The following is a 23,250-nucleotide window of genomic DNA, read 5'->3' as shown; positions in this document are numbered from 1 at the left end:
AAATCGACTTTCTTGTGGAATTTTTTTATAAGTAATGACTAACAATAAGTGAAAAACAAACATCTTCTTGGAAAAAACATATGTATATAATTTTCGATTTTATTCTCTAATTTTTAAAACTAGAAATATTGCAAAATGGAAGAGTTATTCATTAACTTTGAAACTTAGAAAATCGAATTGGAATGCCTAAAATAAAAAATTCTGTTTGATTTATAAATAGGAAGTATTATTCACAATGTAGCATAGAATTTTTTAAAAATTTTCATAATTATAAAAATGGTGACACTTTGAAGACGAAAAATCTATTTTTACTTAAAAAATCAACTTTAAACTATCCTTAATTGTTAAATAATTTGAATGTCGAAAAAATCCTATGCTGCTTCGTAGAATATTTTATAGAGAATATTTCCTGAAAGTTTGAAAGAAACCGGAAGTATCGTTCCGGAGATTTTATATCGGCCATTTCAAAACACATAGTTTCGAGAAAAACGTAAAAGAAGCTTAAAGTGCTATAAAGTGTTATAACTTTGTCGAAGATCTAAATTTTGAAACATCCCTTTGACATGGCATTTTATATATTACTTCAAACTTTAAAAGAGTAAATAAATCAATTTTTTGAACCTGTTTTACAGCAGAGTTGGGTATTATTTGAAATAATCTTCTGACAGAAATTTTGGCTAAATTGAAAATATTAAAGATCACGAAATAAATTATTTATTTAAATAAATTTTTATCTCGAGTAAAAACATATTTGAATAATAAAAAATTCAATTATTTATTTGAAGATAACAGGAAAACTGAAATTTATTCGAAATAAAAATGTCTAATTAAAATATTATTTGCTATTTTCAAATAATATATTTTTATTAAAAGATCTATAAATAAATTTTCATTGTTTCTGATTTGAAAATATTTTCATTTATTGAAAATATGTATCAGAAGATTATTTGAAATAATGTTCAACTCTATCTGATAGGTGTACCCTCTCAATTATCTTAATATATTTTATTGATAATGACCTTTCAAATGAATTCAACAAAATGCTGAAATCTTAACAAAATCATTATGTTAAATGATTATACTCTATTCAACATGAAAGTCCCGTTTAGGAAGATGGTTGCTCGAGTTTCCTTTCGTTTGTTCCTTTAACTTCGGTTTAATTCTCAAACGGAATTATCTTCAGGCGTTGTCTCTTTGATCTCATCGGAGGCGTTGCCGAGCGTTTCGGCTTGTTCCAGTTCCAGCGTAGACAATTCGGATCGATCGTTCTTATTGTCACCGTTATCACGGCCATTAATCAAGGATGCCTCTGCGAATCTCGTTGCATTCATTGTCTCCGTGTTCGTGGTATCGTTATCTGCTGATGGTGTCCACGAATGATGTCCCATTTTCGCGTGCTTGTCGAACAGAAATCATTAACCCCCTTGCCTCCATCGAACGATGTTCATTTTCGAAGGATAAGGATTAAAATGAATAATTTTTATCGATGAAACTGACAAAAAGAGCAAGTTTTCTATTTTTTCTTTTTTTTTTTCTTTCAAATAGAGTTCTAAAAATTATCAGACGAAATAATTAAGACAGTGGAACTTTTATTATTGACCTCTACTACTGAATTTTCAATTATCATAAAAATATATAATAATATACATTAATATTGCAATTCTAATATTCTATTAATATTGCAATTTAGCAGCATTGAATTTCAAAATTTAAAATACAGAGTTTTTGAAGTTTCATCAAAAATTGAATAGCGATTCAAGTTTTGGTATTAGTATTCTTCAACGAGAACCTTCTTCTACTCCTTAACATTCCTACTCTGGATAAAATAAAAAGTTGAAAATCTGTCGGGTCGTAAAAGTGTCTGTTGAACGAAATATTACGACAGAGAATCGCAAACAATGTCTGCAATTAAAAAGTTCCCTCATTCTCTTGGAAGCGGACGTGTGGTCTGCTATAGGATCGAGTTATACTACTTAAAGAAAAAACTTTGCCTCGCAAGTGGTGGATCCCGAGGACTTTTCCCTCCCGGCTGATCCCGCCGAGAGTTACAACAGTTTCGATGCATTGGATGCTCGTATAGCGACTTGTACTACTTTGCTGAACTTTTTCCAAGCCGGTTTTCGAACTTCCACTCAGTTAATTCGACTGTGAAAGTTACGATCTCGATGCGTTGTCCACCATGTTATCGAATTTCGCTTAAGTAGTGTTTGTTGCGCCAACTCAATCTTACAAAGCTTTTTTCTTCCCTTTGATACTTGTATTCGATGATTTGAATTTAACTTTGTGAGGACTTGGAGCTACTCAAGACGTGAATAATAGAAATTGGGTACTGAAAAGGGAACAGAGAGTCTAAGTACCGTGCGTCGCCGACCTTCCGGAAGAATTCTTGATATGGAACCATGATACCAGGAAGACCCTAAAGACAAAGGAAACAATCTCTAAGTCCAAATACTATTCATCTAATGGTCTAAGTTCCACTCGAGGTAGAAGGAACAGTGTCTAAGCACCGTGCGTCGCCGACCTTCCGGAAGAATTCTTGGTATGGAAGCATGATACCAAGAAAACCCTGAAGACAAAGGAAACAATCTCTAAGTCCAAATACTATTCATCTAATGGTCTAAGTTCCACTCGAGGCAGAAGAAACAGTGTCTAAGCACCGTGCGTCGCCGACCTTCCGGAAGAATTCTTGGTATGGAAGCATGATACCAAGAAGACCCTGAAGACAAAGGAAACAATCTCTAAGTCCAAATACTATTCATCTAATGGTACTGAAGTCTAATGGCCTAAGTTCCACTCGAGGTAGAAGGAACAGTGTCTAAGCACCAAGAATTCTTGGTATGGAAGCATAATACTGGGAACACTTTGAAGATAGAGGAAACAGTTTCTAAGTCCAAATTCTATCCATCTAATGGTACTGAAATCCAAAAGTCCAAGTTCCACTCGGGAAAGAGGGTACAAAGTCTAAGTACCGTGCGTCGCCGACCTTCCGGACGGATGCTTGACATCTATAGGAATGTATAGAAAGCGGAAGAAAAAATTCATAAGTCCAAATCCTATCCATCTAATGGTACAGAAGTCCAAAAATTTAAGTTTCACTCGAAACAGAGGGAGCAGAGCCTAAGTTCCGTGCGTTGCCGACCTTCCGGACGGATCTCTGGTGTCAGAAGTCCTCGAAGACGCAAGAAAAGTTTCCAAGTCCAAATTCTATCCATCTAATAATACTGAAGGTCAAAAATCTAACGATAAGTTCCATTGAAGAAAAGGGGAATAGTGTTGGCTGAAATATTGACCTGTATCACTTAATTAAAGTTCCTCGCAGTAACAAGAGCGTTTTGAAACGGCCCTAAGATAATTCTGTTCTATCAAGAATGAAATTTTGACTACCTATCTGCCTCGATTAAGGATTATGTCACTTAATGAAGATCTTAGCTCCTACATCGTACCCGTGAAACTTTTCTAATCGACTTAACTATGAGACGCAAGCAACTCGGACGTACTATCCGTCCTGATATCGAGTTATGTTTCTTGAACGAAGTTCCCTTTGCTGGTAATGCATTTAGAAGGCTCCCCTCGATCGATTCGCCTGTGATTTACTACTTGGATAGAGTCTATCTAAAGTTCTTTTCGCCGGTAACCAATTTAAAAAGCCTTTACGTAGACAATTCTGCTGAATATTGCAACGCTCTCACCACTGTCTGTTCAGATACTGGGTTATACTACTCGAAAGGTATTTCGTTCATAAATAATTCTCTTTTAAATCGATCTCGTTCAATACTTTAATATTGGAAACTTGTGTGATAAATTAACACAGCATAATATTTATTTAATATATAAATTATTGTAAATAATATAAATTTAAAAAATCCTGTTTAATGAACATAGTATATATTAATTTTTATTTCTTAAAATTATCAGAACGTATGCTTTTCAATATTATTTTAAATAATTATAATTACGAACACAAGCTTTCTATTTATTTATAACAATATTAGATTTAATTTATCTATGATTTGAAGCATCATCGAATTGGTTTCATGATTGCGTGCAATATTGTAAGGGTAATTTGCGAGCATCTCCCCAACGATATTCGATCGATCATTCAAACTTCTTGGAATGGACAGAGACATCCATGCAGATGCCGCCAGTTCGTCTCATGTGCGAAATGTTTAAAGTTTAGATCAAGGAGAGTCTGGAAACTGCTCAAGGCCGCTCGTAATCTCGTCGACAACTACGTTGTCTGCCATCATTTGTCAAAGTCACTGCGATTTTAGTACTCTTCTTACGTATGCTGGTATATAAAAAGCATTTGAAGGCTACAGTAGATATGAATATTCTATTTTATTTTATTTTTTCGTAGTAGTAAACAGAGTCCAAATAATTTTGTGAATTTTATTAATTAGCCCTCGGATGGCGGACCATGAAGAGAGCCCCAATTTGAATTTGATTTTCTATTTCATATTATTTTAATTTTCTAAATTTTGCATTATTCCTTTAAATATTATTCTTCCAATATATAAAACTCTTTTATTTAAAAATTATATAATTAACTTTAGATTAATATCCTTATTTGGGACACAATTGACCCAGGCTCCATTATTCAAGCGCTATAATTTAAATATAAAATTCAATTTCATGTTCTGATTCTTGCTCTATATTGCTTCTGTATTAATTAATTATTTGTTTTACTTTATTAGAAGCAGTGATTGAACTAGGAGTTACAGGTGTCTCGAGTTCCATTGACTCGTTTCACTGGATCAGTGGTTCAGACCAAAAGTATACTTTGCTACGTGAATAATTTACCTTCACAAAGATTTTCAACGATTTTCAAAGATTTTCAAAGATGATATTCTTTAATTTCTCCACCCTACTCCAAATGAAAGCTTGGAAAATTTTCCACTTTTCCAGCTTCATCTACATCAATATAACGAAAGTATATTATACAATAATTAGATTGATATTTAATTGAAGTTACTTCACTCTATTATTTTTGAAATATTTTCTCGAGTTCCAATAAAATTTCTCTTGAAAATAGATCAACACGTCCCTAAGTGGCCTTGTTCAATTAGGTCCCCGTATTTCGAATTCATTTTTCTCCTCGAAGGACAGCGTAGTGGGTTAAGGAAAGCATACGGGATTTCAATAAATATCAACCCCTCTGAAAACCAGGTCAATTGTTCCTGTCCCCTGTACTTGTTTTCTCCTCGTAACGCTTCAAAGGCTAAACCTGACCCTCTTCCCGGCTTCTCATAAACAAACCTTCGAACTTACATTTTGACATGTTTTTATGCAATGATTAATTATAAAGTATTTTTCTGTCTACAAACAAGTATGAATCTCCTTTTTATTCATTGCACAGAATTGATATTTCAAATGAACATGCAGTCATTTTCTGCCTCTAAACTCTTTGTAACCATTTTTCAAGCTTCTCTTTAAACGTTCTTCTTCAAACTGCTGTTTCTCCACTTTGACTTAACTTCCTTCCATCAAACCACCCCTCCGTCACGAAATTGTCCTCAGCATCATTGTAACAGCCATTACATTGTCCCTTCTCCGTTACGACGAGATTACAGCCGGAGTAAATTTCCAGAGCTCGATGACCTCTCTTTTTCTGTTCGACCCTGCTTTCGGCTTCGTTTTGCCTTCGTCGTGATTCACTCTCCGTTTAGAGACTTCTTTGGAGAATATTAGACACGGTTTGGAATTCCGTTTCAAGGGCGACGCGATAGTTAACCCTTTGTCGTCGTGTTTTCTTAATGTAACACATGGTTAATCTACTGGTTGAAATAACTATAATTATAAATTCATGATAAAGGAATTAACCCTCTGTTGGCGGACCAGGGAGAGAACCCCAATTTTTATTTAATTTTGTATTTTAATATTTACTGAAAAATGATCCGAAATTAATATTTTTTCATTTTTTATTAATTTGCTTTAGGATTTTGATAAAATTCTTAATAATTATATCTGTCAAATTAATAATATGTTATTAGGTCAATATTGCCTATGGAAGTTTAAATAAATTTTCAAAAAGTTTGAAAACTTTTTTAAAGCATCTTTCATCCCTTTCACCGGATGGCGGACCATGAAGAGAGTCCCAATGTTAATTTAATTTTCTATTTCATAACAATTATTCTTCAAATGTATTCAAAAATTTTAAAGAATTCCAAAAGTAGAGTTAATGATCAATCTTTATTTTTGTTTGATCATAAATTATAAATTAAAATGGTATCGCGTGGTGGCTCGTCGAATATCTCTTGTCTTTACCTCCGTCACCCTTTATTTAGCAATTATGTGGCTGCTGAAGAGGCGAATAGGGTAGGTTTGATGTCTGCGAGTGTTTGTCGATGATCGATTGCAGTCTGTGGACTGTTCCGCTCGATTTTTAATGGGCTCTTGCTCTTGACGTTAATTGAGGGTGGACGTGTTTGTAGAGGATTGAACTTTTGAGTTCTCAGGGGAGGAAATATGATTGAGTACTTACATAGTTTTTTCTTTTTCATCTATTTAAGAGATGGTAACAGGAAACTCTACAAAAATACATGTTCTTAATTTTTTTAATTAAGACATTTTTTTATGTCCAATGAACTAAAGTATACACTGTATATTAAGGGCAATTTTCCTTTTGACTGAAACACACATTGTGGTATCCGTCGTTAAGACATTCAAAGGGTGAGAAGTAAACTAGCATGTATCCCCCTTAATAGCTGTGAAATTATGGGAGTCGAGGGACAATTTGTTCGGTAAATGTTATTTCGTGCAGAAGGGATGGCGGAATGTGACGTCGGATAGACCTTTGTGAGGGTAAATGGAGTGTAAAAGGTTCAGGCTATTTGCTTTCGTGGATGTTGTTCTTTGCTGTCTGACTTGTTCAGACAAATATGGTTAATTATATTGCTTTCATGGGATTTTTTATTCTCAAAGTAGAATTAGGGTAACGTATACAGTTATCAACCCCTGTGTAATAATTGACTCTCTTCCTAAAAAAGCAGAAAACATAATATAATGCGTTAACTGGTTTCGAGTTTCTTATTTTAAATTACAAATTTTATCGAGATATTTTTGTTGAGATAACGAATGGACGTGTATATTAAATTATGCATTATTTTACATATTTAATTTTCTACATTATTTTCAACCTTAAAATAAGTGTGCATCAAACGTCGATAGTTCTAGTGTTAACAGTGTGATCCACATTTACAAAATGTATACAAGAACATTAACCTGAAATTATATGTATAATTTTTTAAAATAAGAGTTTCATGTATTAAAAGAATAATTTTTAAAGGGATAGTGTAAAATCTAGAAAATGAAAATAATATAAAGTACAGAAGCAATCCTTTGAGGACCTTAAGGGATTTTTAAGCTTGCACAGAGAATTATTAATTTAAAATAAAAGACGTAATGATTCCAACCCTAAAAGTGAATTATATAAATCCTTACTGTCTATATTTACAGCTGTGCTTTGTATCACGAATATAACACAGTATACGCGGAATTATAAATTAATATGACAATTCTGTTTGGACTTATATATAAAGGGTTAAATTAGAATTATGGCTTTCTCCATGGTCCGCCATGCAGAAGTTAAAAAACATATTTCTTACTTTTTTAGGAAACAAGGTTAACAATTGTACACGTTACTCTATATGTGTAGAGAAATTTTTTGTTTTAAAGACAGCTTTTTTGATAAAATATCATTATTCTTTTTTTTTAGTTAATGATTTTGAGACGAGAAATGTCACCTTCTTAACATTTCTGTTTGTCTAAATGAAATAACAATCTAATTACTATTATTCCAAATATACTGCGAAAACTAGACATGATTTATTAGAGATTTAAATAAATATTGCAACAGATGAATGTTATTTCTGGACAGATACACGGTAATAAATCAAAGAATTACGCTTCCGCAGCTGATGCAAAGCTATAAATAACAGATACGGTAGATTTGCAGGAGATATACCTTAAGCATATATATTCATACAAATAATAAAGTGAAGTAATTAAAAGGACCTCGTGACATGTACGTAAATTCTGATTATACTAATTACCAAACCTTAATTACTGAAAAATACTTTTAATGGTGCGTTTCGTTCCATTTCATTCGTAACTGCAAAAACGTTTTGAAAACGACATTACGAATGTTCAGTTTTACATTGAACAGAAGGTGAGATAATTGTAGAAAACAATTATCAAGATAGCAGCTCAATTCCATTATCGAGGCTCTCTATTTCGTAATTTCGCTGAAATAACGTTCGTTTGTCTCGAGTGACCCCAGAAAAATTACATTGGTCACATTTAAACCGATCACGTTAGATATTGAAGAGTAATTTGAGGATCTTTCAACGTGGATAGCAGGTGGATCGGAGAAATTTTTGTTATCTCACTTCTGTTGAAACGTTTCCTCTTTTCTAGCTATTTCTCAAGAATAAACAGTAGGGTCTGTTGGATAAATGAGAACCTTAGGTGAGGAAATTGGTAAAATAAAGAAAATTGGAGGGAATTAGAAAAGGTATTCACTTGAAATAAATATTCAAAAAATATTAATTTCAATTAATATTAAAATTAATTTTAATATTACAAATATTCAAAGAAAGAGAGAAATAATAACTGAGAGTCAGCTCATAATAAAATTTCAAATTGCAAACTTACACGAACAAGAGAATGCAATCACGAAAATTCATATTTTCTTCCATAGAAGTAGAAAACATATGAATTCCCCTTTTCTGGCTATTTCTCAAGAATAAACAGTAGGGTCTGTTGGATAAATGAGAACCTTAGGTGGGGAAATTGGTAAAATAAAGAAAATTGGAGGGTATTAGAAAAGGAATTCACTCGTAATAAATATTCAAAAAATACTAATTTCAATTTTACAAGTACTCAAAGAAAGAGAAAAATAATAACTGAGATAATCAGTCAAAAAGCTCATAATAAAGTTTCAAAACAAAAACGTATTCAAACAAGAAAATGCAATCACGAAAGCTCATATTTGGAGGGAATTAGGAAAGGAATTCACTTAAAATAAATATTCAAAAAATATTAATTTCAATTAATATTAAAATTAATTTCAATTTCACAAATACTCAGAAAGAGAGAAAAATAAAACTGAGATAGTCAGCCATAAAACTCATAATAAAGTTTCAGAATGAAAACATACTCGAACAAGAGAATGCAATCTCGAAAACTCATATTTTCTTCCATAGAAGTAGAAAACATGTATGAATGGTCAAAGATAAATAATTGTACAAAAAGTGTCAAAGAGAAAGAGCAGTGGTCGCGTGAGAGGTGGTCAAAAACAGTGAAACGAAGAAAGAGATTAACTGGACGAGAAAGAAGGAACGAGAGCGTGCGAACACGAGGGGGAGGACCCCGGCGCCGTGGCACGTCGCGACGCTCAGTCTACCGGCGTCGTCCGTGCAACATGAACGCGTCGAGTCGCTACCTTGCCGGTTGAAAACGCGTGGAACTTCGATTTTGCTATCCCATGGTCGAATCAGTTGAAAAGTTCGCGTCACGTGTGTCGCATTACAAGAACGTGGAATCGTGTTACTCAAAACTCAAGTACTTTCAATTGTGAATGAGATGAACATCTTTGTGACTGATTTTGAGGAAGATTTAAGGAGAATTGGATCTTTGTGCAGTTAGTGTCCAGTGTTTTGAAAAATACACAAAGTTCCTTTGTGTTTTCAGTTGTGCAAAATTTAAAGTAATTGTGAGTACTTTCTGTGTTGTGTTGAAGAAACTCAAAACATGCTCAAAGTAATTGTGTTTTCTTTCGAGTAGTTGCTGGATATTTTGAAAGGGTTAACGAAGCTTTTTTATGTAGAGACTTATGAAGAAAATTTGCTCAAAATAGGTTTGCATTTTTTCTTTTAACAGTTTATGGTACTAAGTTTAATATGGTGTAAGAACAACTCAAATTACTGTAAGTTGACGACTCAGAAATAATTAGGGAATTATTTTTGCGTAGATTCATGTAAATTACACTCAAAAAACATGCGAGGAACAATTTAGACTTCCAAAAAAATACAGAATGAATAATATCTAGTCTGAAAATCAAGGTCTCTTGATAAAAAACTTATGAAAAGTGGACGAGGCGATAAGAATCTTAAAAACGCTTCAGACCATTCGTGACTTTTCTAAGTACTTTCCATTTTAACATACAGAGAAACATGTACAGCTATCGACCTCTGTATTAATGATTAACTCTTTTCCTAAAAAAGTAGAAAATATAATATAATGCGTTTCATACTTATCAAACTATAATTTTATTTGGCAGAAAAAGTATTTGGGATACGAAAGATAATTATATTTTACAATGACAATTACCTGAAGTTAAATGTACAATTATTAAATAAAAAGATTTCCTATATTGCAAGAATAATTTTTAAAGGGATAGTGTAAAATTTAGAAAATAAAAATAATAGTGAGGTAAAGAATTAAATTAGAATTGTGGCTCTCCATGGTCCGCCGTAGCTGTTTTGGGGGGTTTCTCCATGGTCCGCCGCGGATCTTTTGGGGCGTCTCTCCATGGTCCGTCGCGGTTTTCTTTGGGATCTCTCCATGGTCCGTCGCGGTTTTCTTTGGGATCTCTCCATGGTCCGTCATCCGAAGGTTACAAAACACATATTACATTTTTTATTTTGTTTTTTAAGAAGAGTCAATTATTGTACAGGAATCAACACCTGTATCATCAACAACCCTACCATTTTATTTATTATATCATATAATACATTCCACCCTTACTTCTTAAAAAAGGAAAAAATCTCTGGTATCGACCAGCCAATTCATCCGCAGACAACAGACGGTCTTGACCCATTCGCGGTTCGTAAACTCGCAACCACGATTCGGAGTGAATTGCCGGAGACTTCTCTCCATCGTCCAGGAAACAATAACTTACTTTACAGGTCGGTTCGCGCGATTCATCGGGAAGGTTGCTCGCTAAACCGTGCGATCTTGGTGTGTGGGAAACGATGCCAAGGTATAAAGCTGGCAGAAGTATCTCTGGCTCGAACGAGAAATAAAAGCGGTCGTTTGTCGTACGATGCGTGGAAAAATTCATGCACGATGCAGATCCCTCCTCAAACAACTGGAAACGATCGAGCTGAATGCTCGAATTGAACTTCGTCTCGAGTTTTCAGCTGCGAAACGCGTATCTAAACGCTTCGCCATGCTCTGCTACGAGGATTTTGCAACTCGATGCAGTGGATTTCGAAACAAGTCCAGAGGATTTAGAGAAGCATTCCATTTCCATGAATATGGAAATTTTCTTTGTTACAAACCGTTTCGCAACCCCGCTGATATTATTTGTTTATTTATTAAACAGTTACCAGGGAAATGGCCCATTTATTCAAGAAATGTTCGGAACGTGAACGACGCGCAACCATAGTAAATAAAAGAAACACCCGACAGATACATCGTAAATAAAGAACAAAAGAGTTATTCTTTGAAATTCTTTTGAATACGCAACAGTTATGTGAAAAATCGGTATCTCTTGTCTGATTTTACATACGCAAGCGTAATAAATACTATTTCATTTCGTTAGAAAAAAGAAATCACCGTCGAGTACACATAACAGGATACCTTGTAATTATTTTGTTGAAGTTTCAGCAAAAACGATATTTATTGCTGAGCGTAATAAAGGTCAGAAATAATGTGCAATGAAATCTTGTACTATAATGAGAGCAGGTGTCGGTTGTTCAGCTTCTTGCGGCAGGAAAAAGAACGTTTTAATTAAATTTCAAAGAATTTAAAAATTCATCTTCTGAATGGAGAGATAAGGATTCTTCCTGTTTCTTGAAATACACTGAAGTATCTTTTTATAGAGTCAGTTTAATAATATCCTGAAAACACGGTCTCTCTTTTTCATGCGAAATAAACACCATTTAATTTTTTATTCTATATTATTGCATTATGGGAAGGGATAAGGAAAAAAACATTTTTTAAATAAATCTTTTTAAAATTCTCTACGCATTTTGTCTACTTTGCCTCAGTTTTTCTGTGCGTCTTTATTCAAATTTTAAGAATTCCAACAGCGTCTTTAAATCCAAGTGCCTTTATTTGTTGCTTGCTAAAAGCAACCGAGTTCTGTGGAGTTAGTAAGGAAACTTCATTTTTCCTTAAACGAGAATTCCTCAAGGTTTTACGTACTCTCGTGAGAAACTCACTTCATTCCTCGCGTTATATAAAAGGGTATTTGTTTGAATATGTGTTTAATTTGCAAATATAATAACAAAAGTTATTGTATTTTTAAACAACAAACGTTAAGAAGTTCAGGTAACTGTTTATCCTGTTTTAATATTGCTATTTTTGGTCTAGGAATGAATATTATTTATGATATTAAATGAATTAGATAATATTTATACCAGGGGTGATTATAGCGAAAGGGTTAAAAGCATTGGTGTAACTAGGATTTTCTTAAGGGGTAGGACAGAGCTACAGAATTTTAGAATTCTAGAATTTTAAAATCTTAGGATTTTAAGATTTTAGGATTTTAGGATTCTGGAATTTTTAAATTTTGGAGCCTTTAAATTTTAGAATTTTAAAAGTTTAGAACCAAAGAAATTTAGAAACTTAGAATTTTGGAGGCTTACAATTTTGGAACTTTAGAGTTTTAGAACATTAGAATTTTGTAGACTTGGAATTTAGAAACCTTAGAATTTTAGAACCTTACAATTTTAGTGGCTTAAAATTTTGAAACTTTCAAATTTTAGAACCTTACAATTTTGGATACTTAGAATTTTGAAACCTTAGAATTTTGAAACCTTAGAATTTTAGAGCCTTAGAAATTTGGAACCTTAGAATTTCGGATCCTTAGTATTTTGAAACCTTAGAACCTCAGAATTTTAAAATTATGATAGAGATCAGTCTACATTATTTTCCCTTCCACAAGGGAAGACCCACCCTCTACCATGCCCTCTACCTATTTGCACCATTTTAAGAATCACAAACTTAAAATACCCCAACAAATTTATCCAAAGATTTTCTCAAAATCTTCGCAAAATTTCAACTATGTACTTCCAAAACATTACAAGTCCATCATCATTTCTACACGTCTGTACACAGCACCATTCACCCAAATCTGTTGGACGCTTGTCAACAAACATTTTCCTCGTGTATCTGATAGAGTACAACACGTACCACGTTCAATGGTTACGCAAACCATTCCCTGTTTTTTTTTTTGCAAGTTCGTCGTCTGATCGTATACAAGGACGTGTACGTAACTCATCGACGGAATGGCAGGAGTTGGCACGCGTACGTAAGAGATCCATCGATAAAATAGATCCGAGACATTCGATGGTTAACCTCTCTTTATTGACAGTCCTCTTTCCGTTGATTCCATTGTGCGTTTCATTAAAACGATCGCCTTGAAAACCGTTTCCGATGTTGTTATCGAGTATCGAATCGTTTGTAAAAGTCGTTGCTTTATTGCTGGCAGGATGCTGTTAATGGTTTGAGAATAAATTCTGAATAAATCCGGTCGTCGCCCAACTTCTTCTCCAGGCCTTTGTTTAAAATCGTTTCCGTACGTTTGTATTTCAAATTGTTAATCTTGGAAGCAAAATAGTGTTCCTGAAATTTTATTCGTACCATGGCACTTTTCGTCAGAAGTAATTAGAACGTTTGAGATTTAAGGTAATTAGTACTTGTTTGAACGAGGAATTAACAGTGGCCTTCAGTTGTTTCCAAGAAACGTTTCTTTTCGCTCAAGAATGACATAAAACGTGTTATTAAAATATTTCTCCGGTTTACTTAAGAATCAATTAATCATCATTTGCGGAAGGATGAGTTCATTCTTTAAGGTGTACATTCTTATGGTTACGTAATTGTGACTCTTGCAATGATGCTTCGATTGTTTACAACATCTAAGAATATACGTCGTTGAATGATTGATGAATTACCAATACCGTTCGATTACACTGTAATCGTTTCGAGCAATCGGAATATTTTTCAGGATATTTTATTAAAGATATGTCACGTGCTAAATAATTAAATCGACGCGAAGAAAAAACTTGTCGACAGTGTCTTTAACGAGGCAGTTCAAGTACATGTGTTTCTTAACACAATGACTGGTCAATTAGTCAAATAATCTGAGTCACTGAAGAAGCTGGCGTTTGAAGCTTCAGAAAATATGCTACTGCGACTTGACGAACGTATAAACAATGCAATAATCACAAAACAATTTAACACATTAAATTATTGCATAGTGAAAAGTTGCAAATTGCTTGTTTTAAGTTACAAAATTATTAGTTCAATATTCTAACGAAGCTCCAAATTTTAATATTAATATTATAATAATTAATAATACTTAGTTGCTTTATTTTTCACTTGAGGGATCATGTTTCATTCACTTTCAAGTTCTCCAAATTTTCATTTCAACAATATTAATATTAAAAGTAATTTAGAAACAAAATAATATAATTTTGAATTATTATATATTATAAAATGTAGTATATAACTGAGAAATATGAATAATATCATAAATATCAATTCAAATTCTCCCGCGTAAATGCTCGTACGCAAGTGGTGGGGGGAGGCAGACCCGCGCGTACGGGACCGTCTCCCCTCCACCGTCAGTCTCCTCGGGACCGCCTGAGGGAAAGGACGAAGATTCGCGACTTAGTCATTTTCCCCAAGGAAGCTTAATTTGATCGTGAGTGTACACGTGGACGGATAATTGAGTGACCACTTGTGAGAGAGTATAATGGGGATGTCCCTCTGGTGGCGAATGCCGGAAATACCGTGACAATAAGAGATAAACAAATCGGTCTATAGTGACGCGGTCTCCGGAGGATGACTTTCCAAATGAACTGTGCTATGGAACGTGTTAAATCGAATGAAACGCTCTTCAACGTCGTGCACCACGACAACCTAACGCTTTCAATCCATCGTCTCCTAGGTGTGCACCGATTTGCATACGCAAACGTCCGGCAACTGTGGCGTCCGAGCGGTCTCTATGAATATTGCAGTATGTAAATCCAGCCCTCTTGAACTTGCTCTATTGTCGACATTATTTTCTTCCCAATACCCCGTTCCCCTCTCTCTGCGTGTTCTCCTCTCACGAAGGTCTTATGCTAACCTTTCGATCTGAACGCGTTGTTTATTCTCCCGTTGTACGAGTTCTTGCGTGATACGGCGAATAAAACTGGTCTTTACCGAAAATTGAATACATTCGCTGAATTATTAAGATATTCGTCGATAGTTGACCTTTGGCGATTTATGTCATTTTGAAATGGAAATTTATATTATAGCAGGAGCGATTAAAATTTTTCAGGCATGAGGCTATAGACCCCCTGGAGAGATCACATAATTTTGAGTAGTTAAATAAGGAGAAGCATTAAAAAATGTTGTAAATAATAAAAAATTTTTAAGTAAATGAGTTTCATATATAGGAGCAATAATTTTTAAGGGAACAGAGTAAAACTTAGAAAATGAAAGTATGAAATACAAAATTACATTAACATTGGGGCTCTCCATGGTCCGCTATCCAAGGGTTAAGGGGTGTTAAATAAGAAGGAAAATGAAAAAATTTGTTTATAGATGCAGAATTATGGTTTATTAAAAATTCAATATATATATCTTATTATATAGGATTTCCTTAATAATTCTTGAAAATTTGAACTTTTATATCTGTCAATAGAATAAAATGGTTGCCATTTAATTCTAACCCGTTTTATTGAAACACCATCTGCGGTATCAGATATATCTTCATAAGCTTTTATTTGAAACAAGTTCTTTTAATTTTACATTAAAGTAGACAAAAGAAACTAGTACTTGTCGTAGCTGATTTGGAAAATATCAATATTTTACAAAATGGCAGCTGTGCGAATCTAAACTTGTAATTTCAGACATAAATTTTCAACTTCTGTTGTAAATAAAAAGAGAAAAAATGGACGAATTAAAAATTCATTTTGTCAAGTACTAGATTCTAGTCTAAAGAATATTACTACAAAGTTTCATCCAAATTGGTTCAGTAACCTTTTAAATATTTCTGGTAGCGATTTTGAAAATTGCATTTCGAGTAAAACGCTTTTAAAGTTTCAATTATCATACTAATAGACTTTCATTCCTTTTGAAGCTTATTAATCCGATAGTTTCACGAATTCTTAAATGAAAATTTGGGAAAGTGTTCTAACAGAATATATAATTTTCCCTTTATCAAAGGTATATAACCCTTTATTCCAGCGCTGTGTTATAGAATATTCTCTTTAACCCCTTCGTTTCCCTTTTTGTAATTATTCCATTTCCATTGCATGCTTTCTGCATTTCGAAATACAAACAATTTTATGTAATTTTCATTCCATTTCAACGAGATCTGCATCAAGATCACGTAACGTGTCTTCTTGACGTAAAGACACGATTTATGATCTTTCGTTTTTTTGTTTCTCTGTCATTGGATAATTGGTCATGCAGGTACCACCATGAAACGTGGTTATAATTGATAGGGTTTGAGGCGAACAGATAAAGGTGGACAAGGTCTGTTTCGAATCGAGCTCTAGGGATTCGGGTTTAAAGCTTTGGGGATCGCTTGAAATTTTTTATACTATCTCTGAATTTGACGGAGCCACTGAGAAGTCTGAAATTTTTAAGGCCTTTGTAATCTCGGAAGGCTTTGAAGCTTTAGAAAAGCATTTTAATCGGCTTTCAGTGAGTAACCAGTGACATCAAAAAGTCTATTAACGGAGATATAATACTTTAATGAATCTTTTCAAATATAAGCTAACTGTTTCTGTATTTAAATTTCAAGCAGAAATAAATGATTTTTAGTATCCAAGCTTTCTGATATTATTTTATTAAAAGAGATTCAAATTTAAAACGTAAAAATCTCTGATACTTTGAAAAATATTAAAAAAAAGAATACATCGACACCTGATATGAACAACAATGTTTTTTAACCCTCGAACAGCGGACCATGGAGAAAGCCTTAATTTTAATTTAATTTTGTATTTCATACTATTTTCATTTTCAAAATCAGTGTATAAATTTTTTCTTATTTTTTGAGCACTTTTAAATGTTTTATTTTTTGCAATTAAAAAATAGTTCTAATTGTAATAAGAGCATGGTTTTTAGACAGAAAAGGATTATTATTTTTTTAACTCCAGATATAATGTATCTAAGTGAAGTATTTAAAAATTACAAATAATAATTTCGTGCTTGATTATTTACAAACGAAATATTAATAAATAATAAAAATACGTAAAAGAATATCAGAAACATCTGAGAGAAATACTTTACAAATTTAATATTTTTTCAAATAAATTAATATAGTATTTGTTACAGAAATAATATAGGTCAATAATTATTCAAACAAATCTAAAAATACATGAATATGAACAATGTTATTGATAGCTCTAAAAATTGAATTTAACTTTCTTGAATAAACCAGCTTGTCCGAGCGTAGAAACCTTCGTTTTTAAAAATAATATTTCGCGATTGCCAACAAATTTGATCCACTTTCGTTCCACTAATAACAAGCCGCCGCGGTATTTTCGAATGCAAGTCCCATGTCGTAGCAAGCTGAAGAAACATAAGGATCGTTACCCGAAGCATAGTTATTATTAACGTTTCATCAAGCGACCAGCTCGTTACGCTCAAGATGTCCCATCAAACGATTTCTCCATCATTTTGCACCTTTCGTTCTATATTCACGATCGCGGGGATAATTTAAAGGCTTCCGGCCGAGCTCCGCCTCGACGCTTTGAAGGTTCAACGCTCGTACCTTGCGATCGTTTTCCGCTTCTATTTTAACGAGCCTCGCGAGTATCCACCACGCGAATCTTGATATTCGAGACGACAGTTACGACATCGTAATTTGTTCTGCTTGAACCACGAACACGTTTAAGCAAATCGTTTCTGACGTTTCAATTGGCTCTTAGCTAAGATAGCGCTTCTTTCTTGATACCGTTGCGATTTAATCTTCTTAGAATCGTTGAAAATCAATACTTATTGGTATTCATTTATCCATATTGCTAATGATGCGATATATGATTAATTGGTATTTAGTTATTATGTTTTTCTTATTATAATTCATGATTTTATCTTTGAAGTAGAGAGAGGTAGGATGAAAGGGTAATTTTTGTTTTGAATAAGATATTTAAAAGAAAGACCATTTTATTTCTAATTGACATTATTAGAAGGGTTACATTTTTCGCTTTTTAAAAATATGTATTTTGTCCTTTTTATAAATTGGGTGTATTGATTGGGATATTGGTATTTATGAATGGGATAGTGTAATGAAAAAGAATAATATTAATATTATTTCTTGTTAAACCAAAATCACAATACTATCAATTATTTGAACATACCTTCATGAACATACAAGTACTATGCTATTACCAATATACATTTATATTATTCTTCAAAAGTTTCAAAGCAGTCATATCTTTTTATTAATAAAGTTATCATTTGTTATTGTATTGGAAATGATCATTTATGAAAAATATTTTGTTTTGTACTACTTACTTATTGTGAACAGTATAGAATAATATGAATAGTTAATTGAGAGAATAGTATGAATTAATTAGAATACAAAATTTCTAACTTATCCTTTTAAGATTCTGTTCAACTGTTTCCAAACTTTTAAATGGTAGTGTATATAACATAATTTACATTAGAGTAGCATTATTTAAGAAATACAATTCCTATATTAATTACACTTAATGAATGCATGTAGCATTAATTAATAATAAAACTGCAAAGCTCGAATAAATAATGAATTATTTAATGGCATATCGAACAGACAAATTTTAATTAATTACACCTTTTATTGTACATGATTCGTGCTCCCATTTATTACAAATTTTGCATTGATATATATTCATTATATTTTAATATATTTCAAGAGAAACAGTATACCGAGTTTCTGACTAACGTTTGCAGTCATTTTTGTCCCTCAACAAAGTAATCATTGTACTTGTTAAAGTAACATTAATTCCAATTAAATTAGTGTCCTGAAATAATCCAGCTTAATAAAGCCTCTGGTATCTTTCCAGAAACCGAGTATAAAGTTAGAACGGACTAATAAGTTAATTGAACGAGTCGCGAGACAATGTCCAAATAAAAATAAATAATACATACATACCGTGCCGTGAAATCTTCAAAAATAAATAAATTCAAAACGATTATTTTTAATCTTGTAGAATGTTAATATTCTGCAAGAATAAAAAACGAATCTAACAAAAATTATTCTGTTACTGTTGCCCATCATCGATCTCGTCCACGCAGGAAATCGAGTCAGTCCGAGTATCCGCGTCGACCGTGTGCCTATTCGCGTTTCCGCCGGAACTACGGCGTTTCGGGTGCCATTAATTACGTCCATTGAAGCTTCGCCTCTCAATAGTAAACCGCGTGTTTCTCACGCGGTATCTGTCACGACGAAGCGATCTAGACCTTGGCTCAGCTTGACTTGCTGTAATAACGTTCACGCGTCGACCAGCCGGCGGATGTGTCGGCGATAGATCGAGATGAAACGGCCGATAATGACCCTGACACAAAGCGAAACGTCTTGGACGTCGCGAAAAATAGGGAAACTGAAACATCCCGTATTTCTCGGACCACGTCAATTTTCATTCTGTGTAATCCTAGAAACATGGGTCATCAGAACAATAACGTAAAGTATAGAAAGAATTGGAGCGACTTAATTAAGGGGACCCTCTCATTAAAAGGAAAATTAGAACTTGATTAGAACTTGCTTTGAGAATGCAAAACAAAACCTTAAACGCGGTAAAAAGATAAGAAATATAATAAAATGCGGTTTTTAATCCTCGGACGGCGGACCATGGAGAGAACCACAATTCTAATTTAATTCGATACTTCATATTAGTTTCTAATACTTAAAATTTTTTTATTTAAAAATTATACATTTAATTTTAGATTGATGTTCTTGGTTGGGTTACGATTGACCCAGGCGTCACTGTTCGAGGGTTAAATAATAAAATTTTATTCTGAATTAGGCAAAAAACGCATTGTATTATATTTTCTATTTTTTAAGGAAAAGGGTTAATCATCTAGGGCTCGGTAACTATATACGTTACCATATTTGGATAAAATACAAACAATGGACAGAAAGCTTTTTACTAAGTTAGAATACTGGAACAAAGGGTAAATTTGCTAATATATTAATCTGAAACAAAAGTGGTACGATGCAACATCATCCGCAACAAAGTTCCCAGACCCATGCAAGCATTACCACGTGAAACAGACACCCTTCATTTCAACCAAAGTTTCCCAGCTATTTATGAAGTTTCGTTCATAATATTAACATACTAACGATAAACCAGAATCCCTCTGTGTTAAATTGCTTTTCACCGGAGTATGAATGAAGCCGGCCCAATGAAACGCGACACTCGTCCCTGAAAGCTTATTATCCATGTCTCTAGAGACATTAGTCGAGATTAGAACGCCTTCTCTAAACAGCTGTAGCCTTATCGTATGAAAATCTATTAGTATTCGCATGGAATATAGAATATTAGATTATCAGTTATTTATCAATTTGAGAGACTCGTGATAAACATAACTAAAAGAGTTAAAAAGCTTTTTAAGATAGTAGCATAAGTAGAGGTAGAAACACTGTTAGTGAAGGTGGGTAAGAAGAGGTTCCAGTTGAAGATAGCTAACTGAAGATTCCAAAATTCTTGGTGGAGTTAGCTAACTGAAAATTGCAAGATTTTTGATAAAAATACATAACTGAAGATTGTAAGACTTTTGGTAAAGGTAGCTAATTGAAGGTTGCAAGATTCTAGATTAAGGTAGATAACTGAAGCTTGCAAGATTTTTAGTGAAGAAAGCTAATTGAAGGATGCAAAATTCTTGGTCAAGGTAGATAACTGAAGCTTGCAAGATTTTTAGTGAAGAAAGCTAATTGAAGGATGCAAAATTCTTGGTCAAGGTAGATAACTGAAGTTTGCAAAATTGTTGATAAAGGTATCTAACTGAAATTTGCAAGATTTTTGGTAAAGATACCTAACTGGAATTTGTAAAATTCCTGGTGAAGATAGCTGACTGAAGACTGCAAGATTCTTCATAAAGGTAGCTCACTGAAGTTTGCAAGATTTTTAGTGAAGATAGCTAACTGAAGGGTCTAAAATTCTTAGTCAAGGTAGATAACTGAAATTTGCAAAATTCTTCCTATAGGTACCTAACTGAAATTTGCAAAATTCTTGGCAAAGGTACCAAACTGAATTTCCTGGTGAAGATAACTAACTGAAGATCAACAATCTTTTCCAAACATCAGCCAAGGCTAAGATTGAATCCTTTACCACAGTTGCATAACAATCTTAGTCTCTATTTGCCCTGGACTGACAAATTTCATCCAGGTCCAATTGTACCTCAGCTACCTAGAGAGCCAGAGTATGAAGTTGTTCACACAGGAGGGATGGAAGGGTGTCCTTTATGTCCAATCGTAGGTGATTTAGGACGATGCTGTTCTGAATGCATCAAACACCTCCAGAATTCTGGAATTATTCCCAGTTACGATGTTCGTGGTTAGAGATTGGGTCTGCTGAATAACTAAACCAGAAAATTGATTGCCTAGTAGTACAACTCATCTTTTAATTCAAACACAAAGCATAAAATAATGATTTTCCAGTTCTAAAGTCATTAAACTCTTAGAAACTTTATTGGTTATGCACTGAACTGGTGGGTACTCTGACGTCTGGTTGTTCTAAAATCATCCTGGCTTTTATATTCTATTGATGGAGATGTGTAGTGGTAGGGACGATGGTCAAGGAACAGTGTGACTAAAGAAGGGTATGAAGTACAGGATGAGTAAGGATTAGGAATCATGATTAGGATGTTTGGCTGTACCAAAAATCTTGCAAATTTCAGTTAGGTATCTTTACCAACAATCTTGCAAGCCTCAATTAGCTACTTTTACCAAAAATCTTACAACCTTCAGTTAGGTATCTTTATCAAGAATCTTGTAAATTTCAGTTAGGTATCTTTACCAACAATCTTGCAAGCCTCAATTAGCTACTTTTACCCAAAATCTTGCAATTTCAGTTAGGTACCTTTATCAAGAATTTTGCAAATTTCAGTTAGGTACCTTTACCAAAAATCTTGCAAATTTCAGTTAGGTTCCTTCACCAAGAATCTTGCAAATTTCAGTTAGATATCTTTACCAACAATCTTGCAAGCCTCAATTAGCTACTTTTACCAAAAATCTTGCAAATTTCAGTTAGGTACCTTTATCAAGAATTTTGCAAATTTCAGTTAGGTACCTTTACCAAAAATCTTCCAACCTTCAGTTAGGCATCTTCATAAAAAATATAGCGAGGATGAATCTATGGTGTATGTGCTATGACTAATGGTGTTGGTCATCCAACAGCTCCAACGAGAAGGAAATTATTCAGACCCCACTCCATTTTCTTTCCTCCTGCTAATTTCACGAGTCTACCTACCCTATTGTTTGCTCTTTACTTCGAATACCTGAAAGGAAGACATTCTTCGGGCAAGATAAATATGCGTACGACTTGTCTCGTCTATTGCCCCAACTTGTGTTTGCTTTAATGTTAAAGCGTGCTCGGTTCTTCTAAGGAAGACGAACATTTACGCGGAGTATTCAAGAGTCCTTTGACATGAAATTATCTTTGAACAAAGGGACGTGACAACGGCTGGAAACTTTTCCCCTCGTGGATCAAGGTGGGATTAAAAGTTGCAATCCGTTTTAGAAATCTTGAAATACAGAGCGATTAATATACAGCCCTGAAGAGTTCTTCGATAAGGAATTATCTTACAATGAAAAGGCGATAGCTGTTGTAAAGTTTCTCGTTGAAAAATTACGATGCGGAGATTCAAAGTTGTAATCCAATTCAGAAATCTGGAAACTCGTTTTCTGCCTGTTAAAGGGGGATCAATGTACAACCTTGAAGAGTTCTCGTTTTCATTTTATTCTTAACAGGACGATGGCTCGTTCGAAAGAAGCAGGTAGAAAAGTTCCAAAGTGGTTTAGAAACGTTGCAACACGGTTCTCAGCCAGTTAAGAGCGATTAATTTTGATAATGCGCAGTTTTCAAGAGAACGAAGTGTCTGGTTAAGCGATCTGTTTGCACGAAACACGTCGTATCAGTTTCACGAGCAATGGTCGGGAAGCCTGGTTAATCTACGATGGCTGAAGTTTTACGAGCTACATATTTCTTCCCTTTAATCGGTTAGAAACTGTTGGGGGTGGAATAAAAATTGATAACCCGTCACGTTTTATCTGACCTGTATGTTTGAAACATATTCTTTAGGGGTGCAAAAAAATGTTTCAGG

The 23,250-nt window shown here is 33.7% G+C and overlaps 1 protein-coding gene across 12 annotated transcripts in view; it reads left to right on the top strand.

Annotated features, from left to right (window-relative positions):
* The window catches only part of LOC117607823 (octopamine receptor beta-1R), a 120,239-nt gene that overhangs the window by 61,061 nt on the left and 35,928 nt on the right, over window positions 1-23,250 (top strand). For 2 of the 12 annotated variants that reach the window (XM_034331957.2, XM_034331958.2), the window contains exon 1: window positions 9,384-9,856. The exons of 7 other annotated variants lie outside the window; for them this stretch is intronic. The gene's annotated coding sequence lies outside the window, so the exon portion shown is untranslated. Of the gene's footprint in view, window positions 1-9,383; window positions 9,857-14,519; window positions 14,969-23,250 lie in introns of those variants that run through there. 3 more of the 12 variants (XM_034331960.2, XM_034331961.2, XM_034331959.2) reach the window with 2 other exon arrangements.

Source organism: Osmia lignaria, chromosome 5 (assembly GCF_051020975.1).
Source record: "Osmia lignaria lignaria isolate PbOS001 chromosome 5, iyOsmLign1, whole genome shotgun sequence".
NCBI classification, from domain to species: Eukaryota; Metazoa; Arthropoda; class Insecta; order Hymenoptera; family Megachilidae; genus Osmia; species Osmia lignaria.
The sequence above is the reverse complement of the archived record's forward strand: the minus strand, read 5'-3'. Positions and strand labels throughout refer to the sequence as shown.